Here is a 6,090-nt window from a genome sequence, read left to right as displayed (position 1 = left end):
TTCATGATTTTTCATCCCATATATTTGAGAAGAATGCACAGTACACACCCATCAGGATTGGATGACTCCAGCACGTAGGGACTGAATGGATTTCTTTAATAGTTCACACCCAAGTTATTGGCAAACTATTCAAATTATGCAAAAAAATCACCTGGGTTATTTGTAGTTCTAGGCACTGAATCACACACTTGAGCAATGGACAACTTAAGCAAAATTTCTACTTCAGGAAAACAAACATGCTAACAAACAAGTTTCTGTTAATCTTGAAATGTTAAGTTTATAAAGGAGAATGGCTTATGCATTAAAAAGAACTAGCTGAAACTTTTCCAACAGGGTATGCTCAGGTAGGGAAATGCTATTATACTGAAAGTGAAATATTGGATTGAGATATGTCCATACTTAAATAAAATAGATTTTAAAAAATGGAGTAATTTCCTTTTTTTGTTTTGTTTTGAAATTAAAATAAAACTTTAAAATCTCCTCACAGAATTATAAATCACAACATTTCAGCATGAAAATAAAAATGACACTAACTCAGAACCAAAGTTTTTGGCTTTAGCAAACAAGAATGTTCCAATTCAATTTGATGAGTTTTCCATAACATTTGTTTTAAGGAAAATTTAGGATTTTCATATTTTAAAATTCAGAGCGGAAACTTGTTGCTAAGATAATAGAAATCCCGGTGGAACTATATTGCTCAGTTTTGACCATTTGCAATATCTTGCCTTTCATGACTGATACCGTATTCACCAAAGTTCAGCTGCAACTGTCAGCCTTACCACTCACAGCTATGTTGTGGCTCGGTAAACTCCGATTTTCTTAGTTGGGTTTCCACACTTTACATAAAGTGCTAGACTCACCAGATTGCCCAAGGACTAGTCAGATGGGGAAGCTGGTCTTCATTCCTGACCCAGAAAGTGAAACCTCCATTTTAGGCTGAAGAAAAAGTACCAGGACTTCATAAGGGGGAATAAATTAACTCTGAATGCTTTTGCCTTGCAGATAAACAGAGCATACCCAGGAAAGCTCACTCCAACAGCTTTCTGAAATATCGAAGCCTAAATCCACCAGTGGCTTAAAATCAAAAGATACACTACTTCTGCATTTCAAAATATAGACGTTGGCTGCGCCTATGTGTCACTGAAAAACAGAGGAAAAGTTTCATGTGAAATGAATTCTTATGAGATGCCAAAATGTTAATTTGCTTGTGAAAGAAATGCTTGGAGTTCTACTACTTTGGAGCAGGAACCTTTGTTATATAGCACCGGCTACACAGGGCTGTCCCACAGCTGCTGGAATAGTATAAGAATAGTAACAACAATATTCATTGATGCTCTTGCTAAAAGTAGTAGATGAAGATACTGCTAGCACAACTGGAAAAAATTAGTACAGGAAATATGCAAGCTGGTGTGAGAAAATTTCCTGACAAGTGAGAAATTGCAAGTTATGGAATATTTCTCTAAGGGAAGTGGTAGCAACTGTATTGCTTAAGATGTGTGCAATGAAACAAGACAAGTTACTAAATAATAAACTATAGGAAAAAATTAGACAAAGGAACAGAATAACCTTTAAAACCTTTCTATCGCTAACATTTTCATAAAAATAATTTAGAAAAAGGATTGAACTGGCTTGGAAATTTCATGAACCCATACCATTATTTTCAATGCATTCTTTCAAGTAAATCACACCTCCCTCCATGTCTGGCTGAAGTCACCTGCCCTGGCCCGCACATCTCATAATGATTATGGTCATAACCCACTAACTGCTTTTTCATTGCTGCCATCACTCACAATGTGGCAACTTGGGAAATATATGTTGAGGCAGCTCTGTAATTAATAGCATGATAATTAAACAGATTCAGTTTAAAAAAAAAAAAAAAAAAAGAGGTTTAAGTTTGAATAGTCACTTTCAGAAGTATCTGTGCATTCTTTTCCACAGAATTCATGTGATGGTTGGGGTAGAAAATGGCAAGATTGCATTTACAGACCATATCGCCTGGGGTCAGTCTAGTCAAGGCTATCTTAAATCTCAGCATTTTAGAATGAATTTTGCTCTCCTTGTCATATCTGGGGTGACCAGCTCAGCCTTAGAGGGAAGTCAGTGGAGCAAGGGTTGGGAAAATCAGCAGTGGTCAAGGGAGGGGGTGTAGGGGAGTGAGCAAGTAGCAAAGAAAGAGATGTGAAAATGGAAAGAAAGGGTCTACGAGTTTTCTGGGAGTCTGGGTTTGGGATGTGTGCAGGGAGGAAAAGGAAACCAGTGGTTTAGTGTAAGTGGTGACTGCTTCTGCCTGTCCCTCAAGAGCAGCAGGTTGGAGGTTGCAGGTGAGAGTCAGAAACTGGCTGTTAGAGCTTGTGGTTCCAGGCAGTCACTCTTCTGGCTTGAAAAGCAAAAGTAGGAAGATTGCTACATTTTGGCCTAAAGCTATTCTCACCTTTTGCTGCTGAGGTCTATTCTGGCAAAGCAAAACTATAAACCTAACATAGCCTGAAACCTAGCATAGTCAGCTAACCTAGTGGCGAGCTATCATCTCATGTGTAGTTTTAGAAGTAACAAAAAACTGGTGGCATATCCCAGAGTTTCAGTACTGAACGCAATATTAGCATGGCAGAAGAGCAGACTACTAAGATCCATAGTGAATACCGAGAAGTAGAATTTTGTCATTAGAATTAAATTACCCTACATAATGCAGTTATAATGCAAATATTTACCTCTTAGGAAAGGATCTGAGAAGGCTACGCATTTGAATTTTATTATGTTTTAATAGCTTTCTCAGTTGATTTTCAGAAAATAGTTGTACTCCACCCTGCAGTACCATATACAAGGAAATAGTAGCTTTAAGAACAATGAGGAACATCCTTTGTGACCTTGTTTTGCAGAGTCTTGTTTAAAAATATAAAAGGTTGTTGAATTATAACAGATTAAACTCCGCAGACCTCTCAACATCTCAGCGCAAAGTGCAGTCTTGATTTCAGTTTATTCATGCAAGAACGCCATCAGCTAGGATACTGCTATAGCAATTCAGTATTTATTATCAGTCTTTTATTGCATTTGACCTCAGTCAAACACAGCTGGGTGAGGTTTATCCCTGAGTTATTAGACAGAACATAAGAATGAATAAGTAAGGTCCACTGTTCTCACTTTTTCAGGGTAACCATTTTCGTAACTTAATGCCTTTAAGGCCTGAACTTCAAAGGCCATTGCTACTGTACATATTCAGCTTCTAAGTAATTTTCATATAAAGATGGGCAGTAAAGCAAAATGAATCAAAAAAACACTTTCTGCCTGGCGCTCAGGCTCCAAAGGTTAATTAGTCTCAATTTTTTTTTTTAAATGAAGGTTTGGTGTGCAAGCTAAAGGAATATAGTTACTTGAATTGTTTGTTTGCTACTGCATAGGACCATCACCTGAAGGAAAAAGAGATCTGGAAGTGAAATCAGTTCGCTTGCTCTACTAGAAAATTGCCCTGGTCAAAAAAGCCAGTCTTCAGGAGCTAGCCATTGAGGCTCTCTTTCCTGCCTGATCATTTCACCAAGCCAAGGTAGCAGATCCAAACCAGTGGCAATCCACTGTTTCTTATATCCTTGGCAGGTTTATTGATCTTTCATCATCTGCCTGTTTGTCAGTCTAGTGTTTACTTCAATTTCTGAAAGTATTGGACAGAATATATGACTGGAGAATTAGAAGGCTTGCAAATGTCTTTGAGAGTCAGGAATATCTGTGTTCTCACATATCTCTTTTAGTCTTATACGTTGTTTTTCTTATAAATGCTTTTATGGAGGCATTGCCCCTTCTCATGTACTGTCATCTGCCTCTGACCTATTTGACACACTTCACTAAAGGATTTGATCTCAGTAAAGTACTGAGATATTGCTGCTGGAGGCGACGGACATTCTATGAGTTCTAAATTCAGGAATATTATCACTAGGCATTGTACTAAACCAGAAAGCAGCTATTAAGCTTTCTATCTCTTAATGCAGTGTTTGAAGTCATATGCTGATATCCCTGGAATGGTGTCAGATTGAATCTCCTGGACCGTGAGCCACTGCTGTATTTTATCGGACAGCTTCTCTGCAGCTATTAGTGTGTTTCATGTACAGTGGTTGGTGTTCTGCATCCCCCTGCCTACCTCAGGCTACTGATTCTCAGCAGTTTTGTGTTTGTGACCTAGCGGTTTATTTTTAGTTCTGCTTGTACTACTATAGTGATCTCTGACTTTTCTTGGAGACTATTTAGCTCTTAAAAGGTAACTGATAGCTAATAACTCACTGCTTTCCTGCTAAAGCTTTGTCAAGTTCACTTGATAAAGTTAAGACATCTGAAGCTTTACAGGGGATACTGATACGTGTGTATGTAGTAGTAGTATATATACATGTATTGCCCTATACTCTCAATTACAAAGCATTCATTCATCTTTTCATTTAAAAAGTCTTAATGCTTTTACTGTTTATGACAGGCTTTGAAGTTCAGAAGGGAGAGAGCCTTGGGCTAGAGATGTGTCTTTTCTTGCTCCCATGCAATTCCAGAGAAGTTTAGTAGAACTATAAACTGCTAGAAATCACCAATTCTTGCCTCATACTTGTGTTTTTCAGAAGAATGTTAAGAGCATGCACAAAATAAATGCACATAAACATTTTAAATAGCTGGGTTAAAAAAACCACCAAAGGAAAAGCAGCAGCAGCTGCTGCCTGGAAACCATAGGTTGGCAGCCCCAGGAAGATAACTAGGAACAGGCCAGCTTATGAAAATCATTTTTCTGCCCCTCAGGAACCCAGCTGAAAATATTCAGTGTTGGTTATAGCAGTCCATTCCCATACTTTGAGACAATAACTGTCCTTTGTTGCCAAATGCATAGGACAAAGAAGGTATCTGCAATATTTTATTAATTACATAGGTGTGGTTCTCTTTGCCTGAATCTTGTATTCATGGCGACCTGAAGCTCAGCCAAAGTCTAGACAGTGATCCAGCCTGCCTGCTTCAATGGATTGCTCACACCTGTAGGCACCTAAATTCTCCAGGTGCCTGCCTTTTTCCCTCAGCACTTCATTGTGCCTGTCCCTATGAGCTGTGCAGTGCACATTCACAGAAGCACAGAATCATTGAATCATTTAGGTTGGAAAAGACCTTTAAGATCATCATCTCCAACCATTAACCTACCACTGCAACTAGTCCACCATTAAACTATATCCCTAAGCACCATGCCTATGCATTTTTAAAACACTTTCAGGGATGGTGATTCCACCACCTCCAAGGGCAGCCTGTTCCAATGGTTGACCACCCTTTCTGTGAAGAAATTTTTCCCCATCTCCATTCTAAACTTCCCCTGGCACAACTTGAGGCCATTTCCTTTTGTTCTATCCCTTGTTATCTGGGAGAAGAGGCCAGCCCCCATTTGGCTACAACCTCCTTCCAGGTAGCTGTCAAAAGCAATAAGGTCCCCCCGAGCCTTCTTTTCTCCAGACTAAACAACCCCAGTTCCCTCAGCTGCTCCTCATCAGACTTGTGCTCTAGGCCCTTCACCAGCTTCATTGCCCATCCCTTGGACACACTCCAGTACCTCAGTGTCTTTCTTGTGGTGAGGGACCCAAAACTGAACACAGTATTCTAGATGCAGCCTCACTGGTGGCTGTGTATGCCCTGCTCTTATCCAGATTTAAGTATAGATGGGCACACAAAGTCTTTGTAAGATCCCAGAGGAAGCCTGAAGGACACAAGGTGTAGTCAGCAGTATAGCAAACCACACTGTACGAAGCAGTAACAGTCCATTTTTTTGTGTAACTCTTAGTTACAGTTTTAACATTTAGAAAGGCAATCTGAGGTTAAAGGATTTAGTTGCTTTTCTGTCAAGGTGCAATGTTATCCATATCAGCCCAAAGAGTGTCCCACTAGCATAAAACTAAGATCACTTTTGCATGTTTTCCAGCTGGATGCAGGACTCCTACGTGCCCAGCTTCAGAGTGGCTCAACTTGTTAGGAAGAGGTGAAAATCTCTTTAGGCAGGACCATAAAAAAATTGCCTTTAAATGGTGTCCATGCAACAGCCTATCAGTAAAGTTAAAAAAAAAACAAACCCAAAAAACTGCCATCAGGCAC

The 6,090-nt window shown here is 39.3% G+C and overlaps 1 long non-coding RNA gene across 1 annotated transcript; it reads right to left on the bottom strand.

Moving 5' to 3' along the window:
• Positions 1 to 3,479: 3,479 nt before the first annotated feature.
• Positions 3,480 to 5,209, bottom strand: LOC121088400. The gene is made up of 3 exons (XR_005827941.1): positions 5,082 to 5,209; positions 4,823 to 4,827; positions 3,480 to 3,490 (listed from the first exon to the last, which is right to left on the bottom strand). It is a non-coding gene; the product is annotated as an uncharacterized LOC121088400 (long non-coding RNA).
• Between the last annotated feature and the right edge of the window lie 881 nt (positions 5,210 to 6,090).

Source organism: Falco naumanni, chromosome 5 (genome assembly GCF_017639655.2).
Source record: "Falco naumanni isolate bFalNau1 chromosome 5, bFalNau1.pat, whole genome shotgun sequence".
Lineage (NCBI taxonomy): Eukaryota > Metazoa > Chordata > Aves > Falconiformes > Falconidae > Falco > Falco naumanni.
The sequence above is the reverse complement of the archived record's forward strand: the minus strand, read 5'-3'. Positions and strand labels throughout refer to the sequence as shown.